Here is a 15,425-nt window from a genome sequence, read left to right on the forward strand (position 1 = left end):
CCAAAGGGGTTTTAACGGCTGACTTAGAAAAGAAATGCTTGCATGCTTTCTACTCTTTTTTCAGGTTTCCTTAATATTCATTTCTACTTAAGGAAGGCAGAAGTAAAAAATATGAATAATCTTCTACAGTGCAGAGACAATTATACATCTATCAATAAGAAGTGAGGCTAATATGTCCAGGAATGAAAATCATTCAGAAGCTCTGTACACTAAATTGTGGGGATGCGTGGTATGAATCTCCTGATAAATATGCGGAGCAATGTTTCTCAGCACTTCCAAATAGCATTAATAAGTCAAGCTCTACAACAGAGGTCAAAGCAACCAACAGAGTTAGCAAAACATGGGCTCCCTCCAGAATAAATTTCTAATAATGAATTTCTTTAGAAAATTGCCAAACTACCATTAGCTGAAACTATGGAAAAGAGATCTGGCTCCCAGATCTATCCAGAGAAATATTAAATGGACAAATGTGAACACTAGAGAATTATGATTGATAATATTCCTTTGAAAACAGAGGAGAAGGGGATTGTTTCTTGCAGATATTGTCAATAGAGAAGGCAGGCCTGTGATTAATTCCCCCAAACACCCATAACAGTCAGTGCCAGATTGAAGCCAAGAGCCAGGAACTCAATCCAGGTCTTCCACATGGGTAGCAGGGACTCAACTCCTTGAACCATCTCCTGTTACACATAGCAGGAATCTAGAATTGGGAGCAGGTCCAGAACTGGAACACAGACACTCCAATAAGTGATACAGGCATCCCAAAAAGCATTTTAACTCCTAAGCCAAATGCCCCACCTAGAACTTCATTTTATTCCAAGTGTTGTATCCAATAGGGTTATGGTGAAACATGAAATATAGCTACATTTCTGACAACCAGACTGGGGAAGCATCCTTGATCAACAAAATTACAACTATTAAATGATCTAAAGTGGGGTTTCTAAAAGTATGGTTGAAAGACAACCTAAGATAGAATTGGGGAGGGGTGATCAGTGGGTAAGAGATTGGGGGTCTGTTAAAATACAGATTCCTAAATCCCACCCTCATAGTTTCGAATCTGAATTTCTAAGAGTGGGTTCTTTCTATATTTTAACAAGCATTCTAGGCAATGTTTGTGTGCAGTACAGTATAAGAACCACTGAAGTAGAAGATTAAAGCAATGAGTATACACATAAGTTTGTCACTCATACAAGATGTTCTAATATTAAACCTAGCAACAGCTGAGTGCAGATCAAGAAAAGAAGCAAAAATAAAACTTCTTAGCTTTGGCAAAAAGTATAAAAATAAAGACATTAAGTCTTGTATTCCTTCAAATAAATGCCCCAGTGCCCAGTAAAAGTGGGAGACAAACACATAAATGTCTGTAGCAAATGACTTCAGGGGAGTAAGAGTAGATCTGTAATGCAGAATGATCACCATGGGCTGCCAGCAGTGAAAGCAGATTGCACTCCGCGTGGCATCCCACTGCGTGAAACAGGAGGCACTCCATCAACACTGGGCACAATTGTCAGCTGGTCAAGTGCCCTGTATTTGGAAGACTGTTTTTCTTGGTAGAGTTTTTGAGCTAGAATCCACATGAGATAAGTGAATAAATGTAAAGCAAAAAACAGTGCTGCCCTGAGAAGTGAAAATCTGAAAGCTTGAGAAATAGACTTTCTATAGGAATTGTAGACCTAGAACACATCACTATATTATCAAGTCCATTTCCCTGATCTTCAGCTTCCCATAAACCATCACAGCAAGATGAAATCTAATCAAATGTAAATCCCTTCCTGGGAGGGCTTGCAAAGTCTCCTGTTAACTTCTAATGTGGGTATACCCACTGTTTTAAAAAAATGTATTTTAAACATCAAACTATGAAAACCTTCTTTAATTTTGGGGCTATTTTGCACAGTGGTTTTATTATTTTTTAAAGTTTATTTATTTTTATTTTATGTGAAAGAGAGGGAGAGGGTGAGATCTCCCATCCACTTGTTCACTTCCTAGATACCCACAAAAGTCAGGATTAGGCCAGGCTCAAGCCAGGGAGCAAGAACTCCATCAGGCTCATATGAATGGCAGTGATCCAAGCACTTGGGCTATTACCTGCTGCCTCTCAGAGTGTGCATTACCAGGAAGTTGGATTGGAAATGGACATGGGACTGGATCTCAAACAATCTGATAAAAGGGACAGTTTAACCTGTTTCACCACAATGCGCTCACCTTATGTAGTTGTTTAAAAAAGTGATCAAAATTGTGCTTTTTGAATATTATTGCATCTAGGATACTCAATTTTATACACAACTGTTTGTGAATGTGTCTATTGAGCTAAGAGAGGCAAGTATGTGGTTCTTTTCCAAAAGAAATGTCATCTTATAATTTTCAAAATACATCAGGCACAGTATACACATACATATTATATATAAATATATAATACACATAATGTATGTGCATATATGGTTGTTTAATTAATAAACTAGCTAAGTTTGTGTTTAGGGACTGTAGCATAAAAAAGCAATGATCTGGAATGGAAAGGAATAGCTTGATTTATGGACCTTCCACTTACTAATTTAAACCTCCATGTGCACATCCCCTAACAGCCCTGGGGCTGGTTTGTCCCTCTACCATGTGGGCATGCTGATCTCTCTTCACAGCAGCCTCAGTGACATGTATAGCAGGGTCTCAGGATTAATGCAACAAATTTAAGCCACAGTACAGAACTTCTCTCACTAGAATCCAAGCAAGTGAGAAAAAGCATTACAACAACAAATGAAAAGAAAAAGAATTAACTAGGGATGTACATTTTTTAAAAAATTGAGATAACATTTTTTCATGTATATTACAATCAAAAGCTTAATGACTCTACTAAATAAAGAGTTCAACAACAACAACAACAAAAAACAGTAAAAAAGACAGTCGTCCATCAGGAAAACCGGCAATGGCTATACAAAATAATCAAATGTAAAGATGTTCAGTGTCACTCATAAAGTGTATTTTGAAATAGCCACAAAATCATTAGTATTACAGTAGTATGTAATCCTATCAATTTGTTTGACAAATACTTAAAACAAAGGTTGACAAGACAATGTATTTTCAGCTAAACTGATACACCTAATTTCTTTAATTTTAGCTCCCACATATAAGGGAGAACACAGTATTTGTTTTTCAGGATGCACATCTTTTAAAAATAATAGGAGAGTTACAGGGCACAGGGCATCCTGTAGTGGAAGGTGAGACACAGCACACTACAAGTCTAACCACTCCCCTCCCACTGGACACTACTGAATCTCAGAAAGATTGTCATTGAGTTTACAAAGTCCTGAAATTCTTTTTACCCCCAAACCTGACCAGCAGCAGAATGAATAGCATTCCTATCTTTCCCCCTCTTTTAATAGAAGAGTAACAGAGCGGCTCTTGGAATGAGGCGGGCTTTGTGGACAAAAAAGACAATGTCAGTAACTGTTGGAAATGAAAGCTCCAGAGCTGTCTCCTGTACTGAAGAACAGGCTGAAATGCAGTTCTCTTTCCGCATCCCTGTGTAAATAAGATATGCCACCAGGCTAGGGGTATTTAACACGTACGTTAACCAAAATGACATGCCTCTTGGCTAGAGGTACTGAACATGTATGTTAACTAAAATGGTAACACCTGCTGGCTTATGGTAGTGAACCTGTATGTTAACTGAAATGATATGCTTCCTAGCTAGGCGTATTGCACATGTATGTTAACCAAAATCTCGAAGGCACAGAAGATTCTGTGTATCCAAAAGGAGAGCTCTCCAGGTGACCTTTCTTATCCTTTATTTTCCTCTTGGTCTTCAAACTGGAGCTTGGATCAGGTTTGGGAAGTCATCAACTCCATAACAAATCAGGATGCCAGAACAGAACCGCTAAAGCATGTGTGAGATGAAGGGAAATAGCATGGCAACCATGCAAACATGTGGCAATGACAAGGGCAGAAATAGTACAAGCAGCAGAATATCAAAGAGGTAAAGCCAAACCCAGAAGGAAAAACTACTCTATGTTATGCTATAAGACAACCATATTATTAAATAGATAGAGTAAAATGATAAAAAGATAGAATCAGATGAAAAGAGAGGTTGTATAGCTAAAGAAATAAACTGGGGCATGAATTGACATGATTTATGCACTGAAAAATATTAGAATTAGGAAGACCTGTATAGACATGGCTAAGTAGCAAATTATTGACATATGGGAAGTTGCAAATAAAGACAGTGAATACAGATAAAAATGACAAAGGCATTTAGAGAGGAACTACATCACACGGAGAACAAAGATAATCCATCCTAAGAAACACTGGCACCCCTAAGACAGCAAATCCAACAAATGGAACTGAAAAAATATACACATATATTATACATATAAAGCTACAATACATGGAAAAATACATCCTAAATTCAAAGAACACTGCTATGCAGGAGGGAAAGAGTGCATCAAATGTGATAGAGGACCCTCCACACTGAGACCCATCTACTAACCATGAAACATCAAGAATAAAAGATTTCACGGGCGTCCAGGAAAGTGATGCAAATCACCAAGAAAGAAAAAGTCATGCTGACTTGAGATGTATCCACCAGACTGATGAATGCCACATGATATTGGAATGGCTTCTATTAAGTTCAAAGGAAAAGAAAATGCTCTCCCAAGAGAATACTCTCCAGCCAAGACATTTTTTCACATACAAAAGCATCAGGCATAAAATAAATAAGGGAATAAAAGCATCCACAAGCTCATTAACAGCAGTATAAATCTGAACATTTAATTGGTGAGGCCAATGTTAAAAATTGAGAATGAAAAAGCCATAGTAGAGAAGTGGTATTAAGCATTAAATCCATTGTACTGGTTTTATCAACTTTCCTGTATGTTAGAAAGTGTTTATTTTAAAAAATTAGAAAAGAAAAAAATATCAAATGAGTAAAAATCCACGGAACATATATGTTATAAGTACCATGTTTTGCAAAGATGGGTGAGTCATAGGATCGTATTCTTCATGTTACTAGGGGTGTCTAATCCTACTGCCTTAGCAGTCAGACTGAACATGAGGGTAGGGAAAGAACCTTCCATTAGCACCCTACCCACCCATGCTATAGGCAGATATGAATCCAAAATATACTTCTAAAATATGAAAATACCAGATTTGATAAAAGGGAAATTGAGAATCAGGGCCTTGGGATGAGATGGAGCCATCAAAGGGGCCATTATGCTACTCATTAACACTAAAAAATACATATGTTATATTTATTTAGTTATATAGAAATGTATGTATAAATCTTTCTCAATAAGCTTGTAGTGTTTCTATAGGAAAAAGTCAGAAAGACATCATCTGTACATTTTTAGCTATTTTCCATATTCACCATTGTGTGCTGTGACAAGTTAATCAAGCCAGTAATTAATGAGCTGATAGTTTAATATATTTGACTATATATAACATTCAACATATAGATTAAATAAAATGCATGAGATGATTTCAACAGATGCCTCACATATGTCTAATAAAATGTAATACCCCTATCAAATATCCTAAAAGTAATAAAAGGACTAATCATATTATGATTTTATACCAAATCAAAAGTTGAAATGTTCTTTCACTTTGAATACCTGAAAATTATAAGGATATCTGTCATCCATATTGCTTTCATCAGAAAACTTTTGGTTGTAACAGAAACCCACTAGAGAGAGATAAGAAAAATGATGATTTATTACAGTAGAATCTAAAACCTAAAACCTGCTCCCCACAAAAAGCTGGGCGGTATCAAGTGTCTCTGGGGTTGGATGTTCCCTTGGATTGGTTTTTGTGATGTGTGTGTGTGTGTGTGTGTATGTGTGTGGTCTACATTCAACAGCCCTGGACCTTATAGCTCCAGTCTAGCATGAACTGACCCCCAGGATTTGTTTATGACTGCTTGACTAACAAATTAGCTTTCCTTGTAAACAGGTGGCCATTTTTATCGAATGTATTGGGACTGGTCAAAGTCTATATTCTGCTTATCTGCCAAACAGAGCTTCCAAAAATTCAAAGTGAACAATTATGAAAGAAAATTGGGCAGAAAAGGCAAATTAATTGATATCTTATTGCCAATTGCTTTTGTAATATAATTAGAATAATAAATATTATCAATATGCAAATAAGCTAAAAATAATTTTGAGAGTGAAACTCATTATGCACATTTGGAATAATTGCATAACTAAAAGAGCCAAACGAATCTGCTATTAGAGATAAATTGCCAATTAGAAATAATAAAATAACCTAGTGAAATGAAAAGATAGGATATCCAAAAAGTTCATAGTTTTGTATTCTGTAAAAGGTAGTAAACGTATAATAATAAAAGAGATCTATTCTCAATAATAAAAGTGGAAAATAGTCATGAAAAAACTTAATGAGAAGCTACATAGTTTTTATAATAAGAAATGTTAAGTAGGAAATATAAAGGAAAATATAGTAAATGGAGAGTTATAATTTAGATATGGATGGAAATTAATATTTTCCCAAAGATAAATATAAAAATTTTGAATATGGAGGAGTGGGAAGATAACAAAATATTCCTAAAACTGATTTTGTAAAGATATTTAGAATAACTGGAATATTACAGAAATTTAAAAAATAAGTATCGCAGGTGTGTAAAATACAAAATGGAAAGTATTATTTCAGGAGCATTACATTTTATTATACATTAAAACACTGAAAAACAATAATCATAAAAGTGGTTTAGTTCTTATGTAAAAAAAAAAGAAAATAGTGCAAGATAGAGAAATCAGAAATTACATCACTTTTACATGAAACACATTTTAATAAAGTAAACTTCTAAAACTGTGATTAAAAGAAATATAATTAATAAATTATGTTGATAATGGATGCCAATTAAAAATTAATTTAGATCTCTACTTTCTATCATCCACTAAAATAAATTCAAGACTGATAAAAGAATTATTATTAACAAGTTCATAAAATTAGAAAAATTAAGTTATCAGCTAGATCTACAGAAGCATAAATTTCTGAATCTGAAAGTACCAAGTAATAGTACCAAGTAAATATTAACCAATTTATACCATAAAATATAATTTTTGTTTTAGAAACTCAACTGAAAAAGAAAGAGCATTTGAAAATATGGTGGTATAGGGAGGTAGCTTACTGTTCACTGCTCCAGTATCTTCCAGGGGAAGATAGTTTTAAAAAAAAGAGAGAGAGAGAGAGAGTGTGTGTGTGCAATCTCGGGGAGGAGTTAGGGAGAAAATGTCAGAGGAAACTCCATGCAAATTAGAGGGACATTGTGGATCTATGTGGAGGGTGTGGACACACACAGCTGAGGACCCCAGCAGCCGAGAGCCCCAGAACCAGCTTTGGAGAGTGAGGTGAGACCAGACTGCAGCAGCCCGAGCCACTGGTGATAAAGCTGCAGGAAGAGCCTGGCATGAGTCCAGCTTAGAGCTCTGTGGGGGACCATATTTCTGCCAATCTAGAGAAAAAATAAAGGAGGCACTTTTCTCTCTCCAACCACCCGGCACCAGAGTCCTATAACGAGCGCAGAGGGGACAGGCTCCATTTTTTGACATACATAACAGCTGTGCCAGCTCATGTCTGCAGGCCTAGCAACCGGCCGAGAGGAGATGCCTGAGTCTGGCTGGGAGAATTGTTAGGGGACTCAGTGTTCATGACCCTGGGAGCCTTGTGTGCTGGGAACCGTGAAAACACTGTGGATGGGGCTGGTGCTGTGGTGTAGCGGGTAAAGCTGCCATCTGCCATGCCATCATACCATAGGGGCCCTGGTCCCAGTCCTGGCTGTTCCACTTCCAGTCCAGCTCTCTGCTAAGGCCTGGGAAAACAGTGGAGGATGGCCCAAGTGCTTGGGCCCCTGCACCCATGTGGGAGACCTGGAAGAAGCTCCTGGCTGTGGATCAGCTCCAGCCATTGAGGTAATCTGGGTAATCTGGGGAATAACAGCAGATGGAAGACCTCTTTCTCTCTGCCTCTGCCTCTCTGTAACTTTGCCTTTTAAATAAATAAACAAATCTTAAAAAAAAATAACACTGTAGCTGTATGGGAGGGTGCAGTGTGTGGCTGGGCCTTTGGGTAGTCACTGTAGGTGGCTCCACATGCTTGGAGTTCCTTTATTCCTGGTGGGGGTCATTGCTGCGGGATCTGTGCTCAAACCAACAAATGCAAAGATCCTTTGTGTGGTTCTTGTGGCAGCACGAATGGCTATTATACCCCCTGGGGCTAGCGACCACGCATTGGTCTCCTTAGAGGAGAGTAGGTGAGTGTGAGACTACGCCAACAGAGCAGATTAAACCTCCCCTCTCACTAAAAGAGTTTTACCACACCAAATTTGGGTGTCACCTTGGACACTCCCCTCACCCTGGATCATCGACCAAGAGCTGCCTGGCCACAGCCAGCACACACCTCAGGGTATTACTGAAAGAGCAGACATTCCACTAACCCACAGATGCCTCATCCAAAGACAAAAGCCATCACAGGAAAAAGTACAATATCTCCACAAATGCCTAAAAATAAATGTAGTAATTCAGAAACAAGAACAAGGAAGACAACATGATGCCTCAAAAGGAACACAACAACACTTCAATAGTAGAATGTGAAAATGAAGAGATTAAAGAAATGCCAGAAATGGAATTAAAAAAATTGATTGCAGTGTGGCAGAGGCCTCTGTCTTTTAATTAAACTTGCTTCTAACTGACATGACTAAAGATGTGGTAGAGGCCTTCCCAAGGTCAGAAAAAAGAAAAAGGGAAGCACCTGTCCTGGGAATGAAATGTAGTTGTCATCTGCTTGCCTATGAATGCTTCAAATGTAGCCCTTATCTGCTTATATTTAACCATTTCAGGTTCTGCTGGTTAGTTCAGAGCAATGATGTTAAATCTTGACAGTTTATGGCTCAGTATGGGTGTTAAAAAAAATCTTCAGTAACTACATTTGAACATTCAATATTGTATCAATCCTATGGCTACCATGTAACATTAGAATATCCAATCAAATGGATACAGGTAACAATATAAGGAAGGAAAAGAGGGTAAAACACATATACTGGAAAATCCGTCTTTGTTCAGGGCTCAGGATTTTGGATAAGAAACTTTACCTGGGCCTTATGCCAGCATAACAAAAGACTACTTCCTGCTAAGAGGCCTTGGTGTCTTGTCTGGGTTCATAAATCCTGCCACAGTAGGATAACTTAGAGGTAATCAGAAGCAAATCCATGGATTAAAGAAATGCATACATGACATGAATGTACATTTTTCTCATGAAATTGAGATTTTAAAGAGAAATCAAAATGAAATATTGGAAATGAAAAATTCAATAGATCAAATAAAAAATGCAATAGAAAGCCTTTTATTTTCTTTTCTTTTTTATTTTATTTTTTTTTTTTGACAGGCAGCGTTAGTGAGAGAGAGAGGGAAAGAGAGAAAGGTCCTCCTTTTCTGTTGGTTCACCCCCCAAATGGCCGCCACGGCCAGCACACCATGCTGATCCGAAGCCAGGAGCCAGGTGCTTCCTTCTGGTCTCCCACGCGGGTGCAGGGCCCAAACACTTGGGCCATCCTCCACTGCCTTCCCGGGCCACAGCAGAGAGCTGGACTGGGAGAGGAGCAACCGGGACAGAATCCAGTGCCCCAACCGGGACTAGAACCCGGGGTGCTGGCACCGCAGGTGGAGGATTACCCAAGTGACCAGTGGCACTGGCCTGGAAAGCCTTAATAACAGATCCGGTGAGGCAGAAGAAAGAATATCTGAGTTAGAAGACAAATCTCTAGAAAGTTTATAATCAGACCAAAAAAAAAAATTAGAAAACTAAAAAACAGTGTTAGGGATTCATGGGATACTATCAAACAACCCTACATACAGGTCTTAGGATTTCTTGAAGGCATAGAAAGAGAGAATGGATTAGAAGGCCTTTTTAATGAAATAATTATTTAAAGAAATAATTTCTCCTTAATTTGGAGAAAGAAAGGGAGATCCAAGTACAGGAAGCACATAAAACTCCTAAAAGACATGTCCAGAAAATATCTTCACCATGACACATTGTAGTCAAACTAATCACAGTAAAAATTAAGAGAAGATTCTAAAATGTGAATGAGAGAAACACCAGTTTACTTTCACAGGCTCTCCAATTAGACTCAAGTAGACTTCTCATCAGAAACCCTACAGGCTAGAAGACAATGGCAAGATATATTCCAAGTCTTAAGGGAAAAAAAAGCTCTCAACCCAGAACTCTGTATGCTATAAACATTTCATTTATAAATGAAGGTGAAATAAATACCGTCCATAACAAACAAAAATTGAAAGAATTTGTCACCATCCATTCAGCCTTACAAAAGATGCTTAAAGATGTGCTACACACAGAAACATGGTCATCACTACAGAAGAAATTAAAGGAAGGAAATCTCTCAGTAGAAGTACAAAGGAAATCCAAAGTAAAAATAGGAATATTTAAGGAAAAATGGCAGGACAAAGTCGTTACCTATCAATAGTCACCATGAATGTAAATGGCCGTAACTTTCCAGTTAAAAGACACAGACTGGCTGAATGGATTAAAAAACAAAACCCATCTATTTGCTTCCTACAAGAAACACATCTCACCAACAAAGATACATGCCAAATGAAAGTAAAAGGATGGGAAAAGATATTCCAGGCTAACAGAAACCAAAAATGGGCTGTTGTAGCCACCCTAATATCAGACAAAATAGACTTTAACACAAAAACTGTTAAAAAAGACAAAGTGAGCACTATGTAATGATTAAGGTTTCAGGTCAATAGGAATATGTCACTATTACAAACATATATGAAGCTAATTACAAGGCACCTGGCTATTCAAAAGAAATGTTAATGGATCTAAAGAGAGACATAGACTCGCATGCAATAGTAATGGGGGACTTCAATACCCCACTTTCAGCAATGGAAAGATCAACCAGATAAGAAAATCAGCAAGGAAACAATAATCGACACCATAGACCAAATGGACTTAATGGATAGCTATAGAACTTTTCAACCTACAGTTGCAGCATACACATTCTTCTCACGAATGCACAGAACTTTCTCTAGGATTGACCACATACTAGGCCATAAAGCAAGTCTCAGAAAATTAAAAGAAATCAAAATTATATCATGCATATTCTCTGACCACAATGGAATGAAACAGGAAATCGACAACTCAAGAATCTCTAGAACATATATAAATACATGGAGACTGAACATCATAGAAGATATCAAAAGAGAAATAAAAAAACTGTTGAGGAACAGTCTTTTTTTTAAACTATTTTTTGGACATTTTACTTAGTATTGAGTTACCCTTCTGTGCATAAAGTTAATTGAAAATAGATTTTAGTTAAAAATAAGAATGAGAATAGGAGAGAGAGGGTGAAGAATGGTGGGAAAGTGGGTGCGAGGGGAGGCATGGTGAGAAGAATCGCTATGTTCCTAAAGTAGTATTTATGAAATGCATGAAGTTTGTATACATTAAATAAAAAGTTTCTGGGGAAAAAAAGAAAGAGCATTTGATATCAAATATTCCCAATTGTTATTTTCTGTAACATACAATATATGCTTGAAATTTTAAAGAATGGGGCAGGCTTTTGGCTCAGTAACTCTAACTCACTATCTGGGACACCCTAATGCCATATCAAAGTGCTTGGTTGAAGTCCCAGCTACTATACTTCCAATCCAGCTTCCTGTTAACGTGCATCCCAGGATGTTCCAGATGATAGCTGAAGTTTATGGGTCCCTGACACCAGTGTGGGAGAACCAGATCCATGTCTAGTCTGATTATTCTAGTTTTGCCAAGCCCCAGCTCTTGCCCTGTTGCCAGGGTTTGTGGAGTGAACCAGAAGGTGGAAGGTCACACGGAAGATCATACTCAATCACTCTTTCTCTCCTTCCCTTTCAAATAAAAAAGAAGAAGAAATATATGAAACTTTTAAAAATGTATATGAATTACAATGGTAATACAGCATTAAATTTTAAAATAGTAATAAACATCAAAGATTTTCAAATTGAAAAAAACTTGAAATATCAGCATGCACACACAAACTGCAAAACATTTTTTGTAATAGCTCACAAATTTAATCAGGATCACATTAGAACTTTTAGGCAAAACATTGTAACATTATAAACTAATACAACTGTTTTGGATGACAACATTATCAATTGAACATCCAGGGTCATAAAAATTACTTTTCCCATTATTACCACTTCCAAAAGACAATGGAATGAACATAAACTTTGAAGTCAAATATACATGAGTTCTGTTTCCAGGATCACATATCAGCCTCGCTTTCTTGATTGGTTAACACATAATCATAATAACTTCCTGTGGGAAGAAATAAATGTGACAACAATACTCACACATACCTAATACATCATAGACAGTATATAGATTTTACTACCTGTTCTCTCTCCATCTTGCTTATTCCCACAAAACATATATGCCCACACGTGAACTCACATGCACATACACATGAAAATTTAAGGAAATAATTCAAACATGCTTTGTAATGCCAAGCCATTTCTCTACCCTGGGTTTGGAAGTTCTCCAGCCACAAATCTGGCCATCTGAGGAAGGGACAGTGTTAAAGAAAATGAAGGAAGAGGGAAATCTTGCCAAAAACTGGAACCTAGCATCCAGAGCAGAATTAAGGGTCGGCTCAAATAAGTCCTCCTCCATTGCAACAAGGATGAGTAAGGCTCTCTTTAGAACTTAGTCTTTGGCTTTTTCAGAAAAGACTCACCTGAGACCCAACTCAAGAGAGTGGCCTAAGCTTTTGCCAGCTTGCACATGTAGATCATTTTCTCCCACTACCCAGTAAATGTGCTCTCAAGAGAAAGGAGAGATGAGCTATAAGAAGAATAATCACTTTCCTCTGTACATCGAAGATGTAGAGTCAAATTTTGTAGATGTTGCATATAAAAGTTCTTTGAAAAAAACTAAAGGACAACTAGTTTCAACATTCTTGCTATTGGACTATTTGGCTTTTTTGGCCCTCTCCTTTGTGTTTTTAGGTTAACTCATTAAAAGTATCTTAACAGTAGTGCTCTTTGCTATGACAATGTCTAATAATGCATAGGTATTCAGTAGCAGTTGTGAAAAACATATTTTAGGATACATTATTAGAATCTGAGAACTTTTAAGATTAATTCTTACTCTAATAACTATTCATGTTTTTATGTTTGAAATGATAGCAAAAGAGTATTTGTTTCAAAAGCCCTGATTTATAAACTTCTTTTGCAGGACCCAGAAGTAGATATCTGGGAAATCACATGAGCCCATACATTATGAAGTTGCTCTTCTCTCTGCTTCCACAGGTCTTTGGAGCACATATGCAGAATGTGTTTTTAAATCCACTGCTGCTGTTTTCCTAGGCTCTGTTGATGCCTTCAGTTGTTCCTGCATTTCTTAATTGCTCACTTGTTTCTTCATCCTATTTATAGCTCTATTTTTTCCCACACTGTTGGGATGATTTCCAGTGGCAACACTCCCTCTTTAAAATATTTCTAAAGGGAAAAATATTTGATCTTCTACAGAAATAGCCAGCCTCAAAGTAATTCATTTCATTGTCCAGGCTTTTTATGATTAAAAGACCTTTTCATATTATTCATGAATCTAAACTGATTCATCCATATAATTTAGATTTTAAGCTTTTAGGTTAAAGACTACAATTTCCCAGTGACATTTTCAGTTCCAGGTAGAGAATCTGTACTGAAATTGATGTTCCTTCTTAAAAAAGAAATGTTAGCACTTACCCCACCTTTTAACTTAGGCTGCAGATTTAAACAAATAGGTTTATACTGTTTAGGTGGGAAGGATTCTTAATAACTGCCTGAAGTGACACACTGGAATAGGAAGTGGGTTTTGTGCTAATGGATTTCTGCTTAATAAAATCACACAATTATGTAAATGAGTAGAAGGATATCATTCTGTGTGGGTGTACTACTTTTTAAAAGTTTCTCATTTTGTCCATTCTAAAAGTAATACAGGCTCACTATGGAAAATAGCAGAAAAAAGAGGTGAAAAAAATCAATCATACTCCTGCTGAGCAAAACCATATCAGTGTTATTACTTGGTGAATTGATTTTCATTTTTCATATATCCAAAAGGAATTTGATTTCATTTACCCTTTTTGCTTTTACATAACTTTACATAATTAATCTTCTTCTTTTCTTTTATTAGATTTTTCTATTTTATAGACAAGCAATAATTATACATATTTATGGAGTACAATGCAATATTTCAATACATGCATAGATTTTAATGATCAAATTAAGATAATTAGCATCCATTGCTTCATATATTCAAGATGTCTTTGTAGTGTGAACATTCAAAAGTGTTTCTTCTAGCTCTTCAGAAAAATACAATATCTTATTATTAACTATTATTACCCTACTGTGCAATTGAACACTGCAAGGATTATTTTTACAATAAGGAAAAAGATACATTTTAATAAAAATAAACATTTCTGATTTTAATTTACATATATTTTTGAGAAACTTAATTAACTTTGAAGAAGAACCCAAGAATGATACATCTTTTGCAAGCACTTGTACATAACTATAGCTTATGAGACACAAGAATATCCTCCACTTAATACACTAAAAAGGAGTAGATCTTTGACAACAGTTTTTATTACTAACTCATAATCCAACTCATTGAGGATAGAGGTCCTGCATGGGAAATAAGTGTACAGTGACTCCTGTTATTATTTTAACAATTAATACTCTAATGTATGACATCAGTGATCACCTGAAGCTCTTGACATGAGCTGGCCAGGCTCTGGAAGTCTTTTGAATCCACAAACTCTATCATAATTTAGACAAGGCCATAAACAAAGTGGAATTTCTCTCCTCCCTTCAGAGAAAAGTGCATCCTTCTTTGATGACCACTTCTTTCCACTGGGATCTCACCCACAGAGTCCCTTCATGTAAGATACTTTTTGCCACAGTGTCTTGGCTTTCCATGCCTGAAATGCTCTCATTTGGGTTTTTCAGCAAGTCTAGGAAGCATTAAGGGCTGATTCTGAGGTCATACTGTTACTTACATGATTGTCATTCTGAGTCTGCTGCGTGCTTCCCAGGTTGGAAAATTTACTCCTTTTTAATTCTATTTATTATTATTACCAAACACTTAATCCTATTTACACAGTCACTTTAACACTTAATCCAATCAATAAGCTCACTTTAACACTTAAAATGCTATTATTACCACCCAGTATAAGGGGATTTGCGGTTCCATGCCAAGCTTTTAAACTGTACCCTTAGAAGTAAGTCTGTAGGAATGTATGCAGAACTATACAGTTTTACAGTTACAAACTTCATACATTTTTAATTTACAATGTTAGGAACATGGTGATACTTCTCACTGTGCTCACACTCCCACCCCCACTCCCACTGGCATTCCTCTTCCCTCTCTTATTCCCACTTTATTTTTTA

The sequence above is a fragment of the Oryctolagus cuniculus genome, chromosome 4, assembly GCF_051225735.1.
Source record: "Oryctolagus cuniculus isolate XC-2025 breed Fujian yellow rabbit chromosome 4, ASM5122573v1, whole genome shotgun sequence".
In the NCBI taxonomy this organism is placed as follows: domain Eukaryota; kingdom Metazoa; phylum Chordata; class Mammalia; order Lagomorpha; family Leporidae; genus Oryctolagus; species Oryctolagus cuniculus.